A 14,344-nucleotide genomic window follows, 5' to 3' on the forward strand; every position below is an offset into this window, starting at 1 on the left:
ATATCTCTCTTTTTAAACCAGGTATTCCCAATCACCAGTCCTTTTTCAGCACATAAATCTACAAGCTCTTCACCATTTCCATTTACAACACTGAACACCCCATGTATACCAATTATTCCCTCAACTGCCACATTACTCACCTTTGCATTCAAATCACCCATCACTATAACCCGGTCTTGTGCATCAAAACTACTAACACACTCATTCAGCTGCTCCCAAAGCACTTGCCTCTCATGATCTTTCATATCATGCCTAGGTGCATTGGCACCAATAATTACCCATCTCTCTCCATCAACTTTCAGTTTTACCCATATCAATCTAGAGTTTACTTTCTTACACTCTATCACATACTCCCACAACTCCTGTTTGAGGAGTAGTGCTACTCCTTCCCTTGCTCTTGTCCTCTCACTAACCCCTGACTTTACTCCCAAGACATTCCCAAACCACTCTTCCCCTTTACCCTTGAGCTTCGTTTCACTTAGAGCCAAAACATCCAGGTTCCTTTCCTTAAACATACTACCTATCTCTCCTTTTTTCTCATCTTGGTTACATCCACACACATTTAGACACCCCAATCTGAGCCTTCGAGGAGTATGTGATAGAATGTAAGAAAGTAAACTCTAGATTGATATGGGTAAAACTGAAAGTTGATGGAGAGAGATGGGTGATTATTGGTGCATATGCACCTGGGCATGAGAAGAAAGATCATGAAAGGCAAGTGTTTTGGGAGCAGCTGAATGAGTGTGTTCGTAGTTTTGATGCACAAGACCAGGTTATAGTGATGGGTGATTTGAATGCAAAGGTGAGTAATCTGGCAGTTGAGGGGATAATTGGTATACATGGGGTGTTCAGTGTTGTAAATGGAAATGGTGAAGAGCTTGTAGATTTATGTGCTGAAAAAAGACTGGTGATTGGGAATGCCTGGTTTAAAAAGAGAGATATACATAAATATAGTAGGAGAAATGGCCAGTGAGTGTTATTGGATTACGTGTTAATTGATAGGCGTGCGAAAGAGAGACTTTTGGATGTTAATGTGCTGAGAGGTGCAACTGGAGGGATCTGATCATTATCTTGTGGAGGCGAAGGTGAAGATTTGTAGAGGTTTTCAGAAAAGAAGGGAGAATGTTGGGGTGAAGTGAGTGGTGAGAGTAAGTGAACTTAGGAAGGAGACTTGTGTGAGGAATTACCAGGAGAGACTGAGTACAGAATGGAAAAAAGGTGAGAACAAAGGAGGTAAGGGAAGTGGGGAAGGAATGGGATATATTTAGGGAAGCAGTGATGGCTTGCGCAAAAGATGCTTGTGGCATGAGAAGCGTGGGAGGTGGACAGATTAGAAAGGGTAGTGAATGGTGGGATGAAGAAGTAAGATTATTAGTGAAAGAGAAGAGAGAGGTATTTGGACAATTTTTGCAGGGAAATAATGCAAATGAGTGGGAGATGTATAAAAGAAAGAGGCAGGAGGTCAAGAGAAAGGTGCAAGAGGTAAAAAAGAGGGCAAATGAGAGTTGGGGTGAGAGAGTATCATTAAATTTTAGGGAGAGTAAAAAGATGTTTTGGAAGGAGGTAAATAAAGTGCGTAAGACAAGGGAACAAATGGGAATGTCACTGAAGGGGGCTAATGGGGAGGTGATAACAAGTAGTGGTGATGTGAGAAGGAGATGGAGTGAGTATTTTGAAGGTTTGTTGAATGTGTTTGATGATAGAGTGGCAGATATAGGGTGTTTTGGTTGAGGTGGTGTGCAAAGTGAGAGGGTTCGGGAAAATGATTTGGTAAACAGAGAAGAGGTAGTAAAAGCTTTGCGGAAGATGAAAGCCAGCAAGGCAGCGGGTCGGATGGTATTGCAGTGGAATTTATTGAAAAAGGAGGTGACTGTTTGTTGACTGGTTGGTAAGGTTATTTAATGTATGTATGACTCATGGTGAGGTCCCTGAGGATTGGCAGAATGCCTGCATAGTGCCATTGTACAAAGGCAAAGGGGACAAAGGTGAGTGCTCAAATTACAGAGGTATAAGTTTGTTGAGTATTTCTGGGAAATTATATGGTAGGGTATTGATTGAGAGGGTGAAGGCATGTACAGAGCATCAGATTGGGGAAGAGCAGTGTGGTTTCAGAAGTGGTAGAGGATGTGTGGATCAGGTGTTTGCTTTGAAGAATGTATGTGAGAAATACTTAGAAAAGCAAATGGATTTATATGTAGCATTTATGGATCTGGAGAAGGCATATGATAGAGTTGATAGAGATGCTCTGTGGAAGGTATTAAGAATATATGGTGTGGGAGGAAAGTTGTTAGAAGCAGTGAAAAGTTTTTATCGAGGATGTAAGGCATGTGTACGTGTAGGAAGAGAGGAAAGTGATTGGTTCTCAGTGAATGTAAGTTTGTGGCAGAGGTGTGTGATGTCTCCATGGTTGTTTAATTTGTTTATGAATGGGGTTAGGGAGGTGAATGCAAGAGTTTTGGAAAGAGGGGCAAGTATGCAGTCTGTTGTGGATGAGAGAGCTTGGGAAGTGAGTCAGTTGTTGTACGCTGATGATACAGCGCTGGTGGCTGATTCATGTGAGAAACTGCACAAGCTGGTGACTGAGTTTGGTAAAGTGTGTGAAAGAAGAAAGTTAAGAGTAAATGTGAATAAGAGCAAGGTTATTAGGTACAGTAGTGTTGAGGGTCAAGTCAATTGGGAGGTAAGTTTGAATGGAGAGAAACTGGAGGAAGTGAAGTGTTTTAGATATCTGGGAGTGGATTTGGTAGCGGATGGAACCATGGAAGCGGAAGTGAATCATAGGGTGGGGGAGGGGACGAAAATTCTGGGAGCGTTGAAGAGGGTATGGAAGTCAAGAATATTATCTCAGAAAGCAAAAATGGGTATGTTTGAAGGGATAATGGTTCCAACAATGTTGTATGGTTGCGAGGCATGGGCTATGGATAGAGTTGTGCGCAGGAGGGTGGATGTGCTGGAAATGAGATGTTTGAGGACAATATGTGGTGTGAGGTGGTTTGATTGAGTAAGTAATGTAAGGGTAAGAGAGATGTGTGGTAATAAAAATAGTGTGGCTGAGAGAGCAGAAGAGGGTGTTTTGAAATGGTTTGGTCACATGGAGAGAATGAGTGAGGAAAGATTGACCAAGAGGATATATGTCACAGGTGGAAGGAACGAGGAGAAGTTGAAGACCAAATTGGAGGTGGAAAGATGGAGCGAAAAAGATTTTGAGTGATCGGGGCCTGAACATGCAGGAGGGTGAATGGCATGCAAAGAATAGAGTAAATTGGAACGATGTGGTATACTGGGGCCGACGTGCTGTCAGTGGATTAAACCAGGGCATATGAAGCATCTGGGGTAAACCATGGAAAGTTGTGTGGGGCCTGGATGTGGAAAGGGAGCTGTGGTTTCAGTGCATTATTACATGACAGCTAGAGACTGAGTGTGAACAAATGGGGCCTTTGTTGTCTTTTCCTAGCACTACCTCGCACACATGAGGGGAGAGGGGGCTGTTATTCCGTGTGTGGCGAGGTGGCGATGGGAATAAATAAAGGCAGACAGTATGAATTATGTACATGTGTATATATGTATATGTCTGTGTGTGTATATATATGTGTACATTGAGATGTATAGGTATGTATATTTGCTTGTGTGGACGTGTATGTATATACATGTGTATGTGGGTGGGTTGGGCCATTCTTTCGTCCGTTTTTTTTTCCACAAAAGAAGGAACAGAGAATTGGGCCAGGTGAGGGTATTCCCTCAAAGGCCCAGTCCTCTGTTCTTAACCTCGCTAATGCGGGAAATGGCGAATAGTTTGAAAGAAAGAAAAAATATATGTGTGTGTGTGTGTGTGTCAGAGGTGGAGGGAATGACAAGAAGTGGGAGACCAAATTGGAGGTGGAAAGATGGAGTGAAAAAGATTTTGAGCGATCGGGGCCTGAAAGTGCAGAAGGGACAAAGGCCTGCAAGGAATAGAGTGAACTGGGACGATGTGGTATACTAGGGTAAACTATGGAAAGTTTTGTGGGGCCTGGATGTGGAAAGGGAGCTGTAGTTTCGGTGCATCATACATGGCAGCTAGAGACTGAGTGTGAGTGAATGTGACTTTTGTTGTCTTTTCCTAGCGCTACCTCGCACACTTGCAGGGAGAGGGGGGGGGTGTCATTTCATGGGTGGTGGGGTGGTGATGGGAATGAATAAAGGCAGCAAGTGTGAATTATGTACATGTTTATATATGTATATGTATGTATGTATAAACATGTGTATGTAGGAATGTCTGTTTCCTTGCGCTACCTCGCTAATGTGGGAGACAGCGACAAAGTATAATAAATATAAATAAAAAATATGTATATGAGTGGGTGTGTATGTATGAATTAATGGGACATTCTTCGTCTTTCCTGGCACTACCCTGCTGATGCGGGAAACTGATTACGTATGATGATAATTGTAAAAGAATATATATGAATAAGAGCAAGGTTATTAGCCTCAGCCAGGTTGAGGGACTATTTTGTTAGGATGTGAGTTTGAATGGAGAAAAATTGGAGAAAGTGAAGTGTTTTAGGTATCTGGGAGTGGACTTAGCAGTGAATGGAACCATGGAAGTGGAAGTGAGTTATAGGGTGGGTGATGGGGCAAAGGTTCTGGGAGCAATGAAGAATGTGTGGAAAAAGGGAATGTTTTCTCAGAGAGCAAAAATGGGTATGTTTGAAGGAATAGCTGTTCCAACAATATTATAGGATTGTGTGGCATGGGCTGTAGATAGGGTTGTACGGACAAGGGTGGTGCTGGAAATGAAATGTTTGAGGACAACATGTTGTGGGTGGTGGTTTGATCGAGTAAGTGATGAAAGATAAGAGAGATTTATGGTAATAAAAAAATTGTGGTTGACAGAGCAGAAGAGGGTGTTTTGAAATGGTTTGGACATATGGAGAGAATGAGTGAGAAATGATTCACAAAGAGAACATATTAGTCAGAGATGGAGGGAACAAGGAGAAGTTGGAGACCATATTGGAGATGGAAGGACGGAGTGAAAAAGATTTTGAGGAGTTGGGGCATGAACATACAGGAGTGTGAAAGGCGTGCAAGGAATAGAGTGAATTGGAATGATGTGTTATACCGAGGTCAACGTGCTGTCAATGGACTAAACCAGGGCAAGTGAAACATGTGGGATAAACAATGGAAAGGTCTTTGGGGCCTGGATATGGATAGGGAGCTGTGGTTTCAGTCCATTACACATGACAACTAGATGCTGTGTGAATGAATGTGGCCTTTTTTGTCAGTTTTCCTGGCTCTACCTCCTTGCTAATGCAGGGAGTGGCAATGCTGTTTCCTCTGGGGTGGGGTAGCACCAGGAGTGAGTGAAGGCAAGCAAGCATGAATGTGTAGATATAAAATACGTGCTCACAGGAAAAATGATTACATCACCTAGGCAACACTCCCAACTTTTAGGAAGCAGACTTTGTGAAGTTGATTATGTGGGGTTTTCAGTACAGAATGTAAGATATGATTATGACCCTCATGTTTATGTTATCACAGGGTTTAGTTGTAGTATTCTGAAATTGCACATAGGGACACAAATGTATGGTAAACAGCCAGTCCTTAAAGTGAAGTTGAAAGAGAAAGTTATGATATTGATGATGCAGTAGGCTGGAGGAGTAAATACATAAGCTTGACCTCTCCTCCCTCCCTCCTTTTCTACTTTTGGTGGCAACACAACCCCAATTCTCATGTTGTCTCATTATATATAATGACATATTTTACATATTGAATTTGGTAAAGTGTGTGAAAGAAGAAAGTTAAGAGTAAATGTGAATAAGAGCAGGGTTATTAGGTACAGTAGGGTTGAGGGTCAAGTCAGTTGGGAGGTAAGTTTGAATGGAGAAAAACTGGAGGAAGTAAAGTGTTTTAGATATCTGGGAGTGGATCTGGCAGTGGATGGAAGCGGAAGTGAATCATAGGGTGGGGGAGGGGGCAAAAATCCTGGGAGCCTTGAAGAATGTGTGGAAGTCGAGAACATTATCTCGGAAAGCAAAAATGGGTATGTTTGAAGGAATAGTGGTTCCAACAATGTTGTATGGTTGCGAGGCGTGGGCTATGGATAGAGTTGTGTGCAGGAGGGTGGATGTGCTGGAAATGAGATGTTTGAGGACAGTGTGTGGTGTGAGGTGGTTTGATCAAGTAAGTAATGTAAGGGTAAGAGAGATGTGTGGAAATAAAAAGAGCGTGGTTGAGAGAGCAGAAGAGGGTGTTTTGAAATGGTATGGGCACATGGAGAGAATTAGTGAGGAAAGATTGACCAAGAGGATATATGTGTCGGAGGTGGAGGGAACGAGGAGAAGTGGAAGACCAAATTGGAGGTGGAAAGATTGAGTGAAAAAGATTTTGTGTGATCGGGGCCTGAACATGCAGGAGGGTGAAAGGAGGGCAAGAAATAGAGTGAATTGGATCGATGTGGTATACCGGGGTTGACGTGTGGACGTGTGTGTGTATACATTTGTATATGGGGTGGGTTGGGCCATTTCTTTCGTCTGTTTCCTTGCGCTACCTCACAAACGTGGGAGACAGCGACAAAGCAAAATAGAAAAATGAAAAATAATTTTACATATAGATATTTTATCGTACAAACAAAACAAAGATAGGAAATAGTTTTGCATGGAAACAGTCAGTCATGAATGAACATTTGGAAGGCCTTTTTCTTATTAATTTGGAATACACCACATTTATAGCTATCAATAATGGTAATTTATTTATAAAATGATCATTAAACAACCAATCTCATGATTGTGGTTGAAAAGAAAATTAGGTGTTAGTGATGGTGAAGTGGCAGATGTTATTGTTCTGCCTCCTTCCCTTCCACTCATTCACTCACCCTGCCACTATGGGCCGTCATAGCTGGTTTCTTTGGGTGTTATTCCATAAAGGAGTACCCCGCCTCCCAGCTCTCTCGCTCAACCACCCCTAGCCCTTACAACTTGTAACTTTCATTTACTTTTATATTATGAATGTGTTCCCTTCCTTAAATTGATGTGTATTGTTTATACAAGTTTCATTGATGGCTCATGTACAAGAATTACTGAGCTGCAGTCCTATCATTGCACTGGGAGACGTGCAATACATCTGTACTGAAAGTTGGAAAACTTGCACCAACCCATTTCTACAAATTATATGATATTGCACTCTGAGCATATATTTTTTTTTTTTTTCACCAGTCCACCATTGCCTGATTTGGCAAGGTCTTGCAAGGAACAGACAAAGAAAGAACCCATTTACTCACATCCACTCCCTAGCTGCCATGTATTATGCACCAAATTTAGAGCCTCCCTATCCAAACCCCAGCACCACAGACCTCTCCACTTGACTACTTCATTTACCCTGTTTCAGCCTACTGATAGAATGTCATCATCCTGTGTACCACATTGCTCAATTTTGCTCCATCTATATGCACACTGTAAAGCATTCCATATGTCCAGGTCCCAGTAGCTTAAAGAGATTTTTGCTTCATCCTCCCATCTCTCCGTTGGTTTCCCCCTCCTTGTTCCCTCATTTTTGACACATATATCCTCTCAGGCTCCCCTCACTTCTCCTGTCCATATGTCCAGACTATTTCAGCACATCCTGCTCATCTCTTTCAAACATACAGTACTTCATCTACTTCTGCACTTCTCCCTCGTTGTCATTCCTTACTCAAGTCATCTCTCCTCACACAGCATACTGTTCTCCAGTAGTTTCACTTTTGGGGCCCACAACTCACATACACACAAAAAACTACAGTAAGTGAAAAAGAAGAGGATGTGTGGATCAGGTGTTTGCTTTGAAGAATGTATGTGAGAAATACTTAGAAAAGCAAATGGATTTGTATGTAACATTTATGAATCTGGAGAAGGCATATGATAGAGTTGATAGAGATGCTCTGTGGAAGGTATTAAGAATATATGGTGTGGGAGGAAAGTTGTTAGAAGCAGTGAAAAGTTTTTATCGAGGATGTAAGGCATGTGTACGTGTAGGAAGAGAGGAAAGTGATTGGTTCTCAGTGAATGTAGGTTTGCGGCAGGGGTGTGTGATGTCTCCATGGTTGTTTAATTTGTTTATGGATGGGGTTGTTAGGGAGGTAAATGCAAGAGTCCTGGAAAGAGGGGCAAGTATGAAGTCTGTTGGGGATGAGAGAGCTTGGGAAGTGAGTCAGTTGTTGTTCGCTGATGATACAGCGCTGGTGGCTGATTCATGTGAGAAACTGCAGAAGCTGGTGACTGAGTTTGGTAAAGTGTGTGGAAGAAGAAAGTTAAGAGTAAATGTGAATAAGAGCAAGGTTATTAGGTACAGTAGGGTTGAGGGTCAAGTCAATTGGGAGGTGAGTTTGAATGGAGAAAAACTGGAGGAAGTGAAGTGTTTTAGATATCTGGGAGTGGATCTGTCAGCGGATGGAACCATGGAAGCGGAAGTGGATCATAGGGTGGGGGAGGGGGCGAAAATTTTGGGAGCCTTGAAAAATGTGTGGAAGTCGAGAACATTATCTCGGAAAGCAAAAATGGGTATGTTTGAAGGAATAGTGGTTCCAACAATGTTGTATGGTTGCGAGGCGTGGGCTATGGATAGAGTTGTGCGCAGGAGGATGGATGTGCTGGAAATGAGATGTTTGAGGACAATGTGTGGTGTGAGGTGGTTTGATCGAGTAAGTAACGTAAGGGTAAGAGAGATGTGTGGAAATAAAAAGAGCGTGGTTGAGAGAGCAGAAGAGGGTGTTTTGAAATGGTTTGGGCACATGGAGAGAATGAGTGAGGAAAGATTGACCAAGAGGATATATGTGTCGGAGGTGGAGGGAACGAGGAGAAGAGGGAGACCAAATTGGAGGTGGAAAGATGGAGTGAAAAAGATTTTGTGTGATCGGGGCCTGAACATGCAGGAGGGTGAAAGGAGGGCAAGGAATAGAGTGAATTGGAGCGATGTGGTATACAGGGGTTGACGTGCTGTCAGTGGATTGAATCAAGGCATGTGAAGCGTCTGGGGTAAACCATGGAAAGCTGTGTAGGTATGTATATTTGCGTGTGTGGACGTGTGTATGTACGTGTGTATGGGGGTTGGGCCATTTCTTTCGTCTGTTTCCTTGCGCTACCTCGCAAACGCGGGAGACAGCGACAAAGTATAAAAAAAAAAAAAAAAAAATACTTTATTTACATAGCAAGCTTCCCTTCATCTGTACCACTATGCATTTGTGGTTGAAAAGAAAATTAGGTGTTAGTGATGGTGAAGTGGCAGATGTGGTTGTTCTGCCTCCTTAGTAAATTGCAAGACCCATGTGATGTCAAATGTTGAACTAATCTACATTCAAGTAGATTTCTTTGTTATCTGGCTCTTTATTTGTTATGAATTTTGAGTGAATTAAGTTTTGATAAATTAGTTTCCATATTTAAAAATTCTATTCTAGAATTAGTTCTGCTTTTACTCATGAATTATAGATAGTGTGTTTATGGTAAATTGAGAAAATGATGGTTTAAATACAGTTGTCCCTTGTATACCTGTAGCTCACTTAGCAGAATTTAATGGATTGCTAAAACTCACTATAACATGATTTTGAATTCCAAACTCATAGATATGTATCAAAAAATGAAATATAAAAATCAGCAAACCTTTTGTAATTACTAATAAAAGATAGTAGCAGTGAAAAAGAATAGTAATGAAAGAGACCATTAACCCTCAAGACTAAAGCATATATCCAAGTTTGTTATCATTATACTGAGGTTGTGGTATTTTTGTTTGCCCAGATTATGAGACATTTATTAGTTTATTTTTTGTAACGAAATAATGCACTAGACACTAACATTTATTAGTTTATTTTTTTGTAATGAAATAATGCACTAGACACTGAGAAAGCATAGATGGGAATATGAAGTGCAGTATAATTTATTTTCTCACAGTTGTTTCAAAGGTATTCAACTGATGGTGTCTGCATTCAGTTTAAGCTTACCTAAAAGTGATAGAAAAATATTGTCTTTGTTATCTATCTCAGATGCCCATTCCCTCCAGGAAATCCCATCAAGGTGATTCCCATGGCAAAAGAGTTTCCACTTATCCCTGTCCTTACATGCCTCCCTGGCATGAGCCATTCCATGCATTCTTCCACTATTTCTCTCCCAATAGTACCTCTCCACTCTATTTCCCCATGTCACAGGTGGTCCTTGTCTCTCTCCAACCATTTGATTGTACTGTCATACATTCTCTTTGTAAACTCCCCATTTTCCATTCTTTCCATGTGCCCAGACCACCTTAGAACGTTATGTTTACCAAATCTTCCCTCCACAATTCCTTCCCTTTGCATTCCCTGCTATACCAAATCTCTCATACATCCCCCTCATTTCTTTATTCATTTCATTCAGTTTTACCACATGCTCCTCAAAGATTTCTCGTTACTAATGATAAGAAAATGATAAGATTTGGTGAACATAGAGATGCTAATTAGAAAAATATATACTGGTATTTGTAGATATGTGAGTATGACATTACCAAATGGTATTTTATTTTTTTGTATAGTTCCATTATTTACAGTTTAAATTGTGCATTAGAACTGTCAGAAAATGAAAATCACTTTTTTTTTTTACCCTGTAACTGCACAGTTCCTTTGAAATGAGCTTCTCTCCACTGCACAAAGGAAAAAGAAATTGAAAATTTTGCCAAGTGGATTAGATGTATTATATATATACATTGTAAGCCCCTTAACTACATTTTAGTTTTCAGCTGTGTGTGCAAATATCAGAGCATAAGGGGAACAAAACATCATATGATGTGTGAACAATTAAGAGCATGTTTTTGTTTCACGTACATGTGGAGTAGCGAAAGGGTCAAGAGAAATACATAAAGAAGTAGTTTACTTTCCTCATTGCTGATCTTGTAGAGCATTAAGTTGATTGGAAAGAGGAGGGTGAACCTCAAATGTAAGATGATTATTTTTTTCTAGGCATAATTTTGTACTACATATACCAAAGCAAAGTACCATACACACTTTTATGATTCTTTCCAAGTGTGATTGTACATTACATGCATCAAACCCTCCACACAAATGTGTATTACTTATGTATTATTTTTTTTAAGTAAAAAGTTGAAGGCTACATTCACTGGCAAAAGTCCATATCAAGGCCTTATTGTAAATATAGTGATTAATGAAATGAAAAAAGAGGTAAGGAAAGGTATTTATGAATTTTTGAAGTAGGTAAAGCCTGTCTTTTAAAAAATGCCAGTTCATATTTATTGGGAAAGACAAGAGGGGGTAGATAGTTCCAAAGATTCATGGCGTAAGAATAGAAACAGTTATCAGAGCAGCCCATTCTCGAGTTGCCAACAGCCTTACAGTAATTGTGTGACATGGCAGCTTGTCAAGTATTGCATTGTCTAGCTAGTGGTGGGGGTACACAAGCATCCAGCTTTCGAGGGCAAAAACCAAATTCATAGCTATAGAAGAGCCAAAGTGAACCAACATTGTGGCTTAGGGCAAGCAGATCAGGTTTTGAAGTTAGCCTGGGAGAGTTTATGAGTTGGACCACCTCTGATTGAACTCTGTCAAGTAAGGATGCAGAGCTAGAACAATTGCAGATGTGAAAACAGTATTCCATAACAAGGACAGATCAGTCCTTCGTATAAATGGAGCTACTGTTTAGAAGAAAAGAAATTTCGACATCTAAACAGTACCCCCAGTTTCTAAGAGGGAGACTTAGCTATTTCCATAATGTGGGGTTTCATAGATAGAGTGGATGTTACAGTAATACTGAGTAAGTTTATTGAGTTGAGGTGGAATTACAGACACATCAAAGGAGAAAGGAAAGTATGAGGAATTTTTGATTGAGAGATGGGTAGAAACTGGGACTCGAAGGCATTAAATTTAAGTAGATTTTGTGTGCTCCACTGGGATATCCAGTCCAAGCCTGAATTTATTAAGGAAGTTGTCGAGATGAGATGCAGTTCAAGTGAGAGAAGGAGCAGAATTGAAGGATGTTGAGGAATGTTGTGTTGTCATTAGTGTTTGAGTGCATTTGGTTATTTGTGGAAGAAAAAAAATTGTTGATAACAGGGGACATGAATTAACATATGATTTTCTTAACAGTGGAAATATAACTTCTAATGCTACAGTAATTTTCTGCTTATTCAAAAACTAACTGGATTTTCGTCATTATTGTATTTGGGGATTGCACAGATGATTCCTTCATGGTTTCCTGTAACTGTGTAGTATGGAATGATAGCCAACTAGATGAGTCTGCTGCTAGTGGAAATGCTGAGGTTCATTGTAAAGCTTTAGCACTACTACAGTATAAAGCTGCAGCACTGCTATAGTATAAAGCTATAGCACTACTACAGTGTAAAGCTGTAGCACTGCTATATTGTAAAGCTATAACCCAAACAAAACTTGTATTCTTTATTCATCTTGCTAACAAATATTAAGTTTTTTCATTGTCAGAAAATACATAGAATCATTCTTGTTAGAGTTCTAGCACTGCATTTTTCAAACACCAGTCTTTCTTTCTGTGCTACTTCAGTAAAAAAAAATTTAATGTATACAAGTATTCTCTTCATGATATACCATGAGTGTCATATGTATCTTACAGTAGTGGGCATGTGTGTTTGGCATCATTCCAATCATCATATGTACACCTTTGATGGTGACCTATGGATGACTGAAGTGCATGATATTTTTTCCAGCTATTTTGGTCAGTCGCTAGTAACATCTATGAGTGATTGGTGGAAGTAGACATGTACTTGGATTGTAAATGATGGCAGATGCCAATAAAACATGATGTACTCAGCAGTTGCTAATGTATCATGCTCAGAGCAGTGAAAAAATTAATTACTAATAAAAGAGAATGTTAAAAAGTTACACTTCTGGAAGTTTGTGTTCAAAATCTACCTGCGTCTGGTGCCACCTACTACTCCTGGCCACCCACTAAGACCTGCCTAAGTTACATGCAAACACCAGTGCAGCAAGGCAAATGAGCCTTCTTTTTTGTAGTGTTTTAGAGTCTACACTACACTTTCCTGTTCGGCAAATGAAATGTGTACATGTGACCTTTGTGATGGTGTATATTCCAGATTGATGATCCCAGGAGTATGTTTGTACAGCATTTTGCTGGTTGTTTCACTTATTGCTAAATTGTCATTACCTTACTCAGACACCATTTTCCTGTGTTTTCTTCTTTTACAAACTTTTAAGCTAATTTGCACTTAACTAACATACATATGGGGAAGTAACTGACTTTGCATAACCCTTCATATGTATTTATACAGAAAGCAAGATTTTACTTGAGGCTAGGCTAGCTTAAAATGCTTACTGCTTATTTCTTTGTTCTGCAATCAGACATTGCCTATGATTTAAGCTTACATTGATTTGATATTTCCTTTTGCCATCTATTCAGTTTTCTTTTGAAGATTAGTATTTTACTGTGTTTGCTTTCTTCTGAAATATCCTACATACAATATTAATCACATTTTTATGTTTTGGATTGGTAATGTCTTTTAATTACTCTACACAAATTCCACCTTACTGGTTGGATCAGGTACACATATCCCCCTCTCTTTCCTTTTCAATATCTCTGTCACATCTCTCTGAAAAACAGCTATAGAAGTAGTTGCTCAGAATACTAAAATTTTTTGTATGTTTGACATTATTGTATTATTACTTTTATGATGACTATCAAATATATATATTTGTATGTTTCAAAAAGTTTTTTTGTATTCTTAAATCTGTTTTTATTGTCTTGGGTTCAAAGTTTTTTTCTGCAGGGATACATCTCCAATATTGTTATGGGAGTGTATGGGAAATTGGGTTTTACTGACTGAGATTCTGCTTAACAGTCAACTTTTCAGGAACATGTTTATTCAGTTATGCAGGGAACAGTTTTATATGAAACCTCCATATGGGTATATTGCTCTGTAGCAGTGTTTAATTTACCAGTAAAGTTGGTTTGTTTAGATGTGAATAGTGAAATGTCAGCTTCAGTTGACTGTCATACAACAAAGAATTTGTGTCACAAAACTAAGAATTCAGGAAATTAGATTAAACATAAATCATACATAGGTTTTCTCTTTTGTTGATGTTTCCCCTTTTCAGATCATTATTGGTGGTACTTCATAGTGATTTAAAATTTTTCAGTTTTAGTAGGGGTTTTTGAGATGAAAGTCTAGTTTTGTTTTTGATTTTGATTCACAAGAACAGTTTTCATTGTCCTGATAATAAATTGTGCTTTTTATTGATAATGATGGGAGTATTTGCTTGTCTCCTATGTCTCAGTAAGTATAGGTATTTAAAACAAAGCAGTCAAAGACAAGTGTGAATGTTTCCATCCTTTAACAGTACTGATATTTGTTACCGTGATCTAATTTTCTGGAT

At 39.5% G+C, this 14,344-nt stretch overlaps 1 protein-coding gene across 9 annotated transcripts in view; it reads left to right on the forward strand.

The window, feature by feature from the left end:
- Positions 1–14,344, forward strand: part of LOC139747080 (uncharacterized) — a 488,827-nt gene that overhangs the window by 223,186 nt on the left and 251,297 nt on the right. The window lies entirely within an intron of this gene.

This window comes from Panulirus ornatus, chromosome 67 (genome assembly GCF_036320965.1).
Source record: "Panulirus ornatus isolate Po-2019 chromosome 67, ASM3632096v1, whole genome shotgun sequence".
Lineage (NCBI taxonomy): Eukaryota > Metazoa > Arthropoda > Malacostraca > Decapoda > Palinuridae > Panulirus > Panulirus ornatus.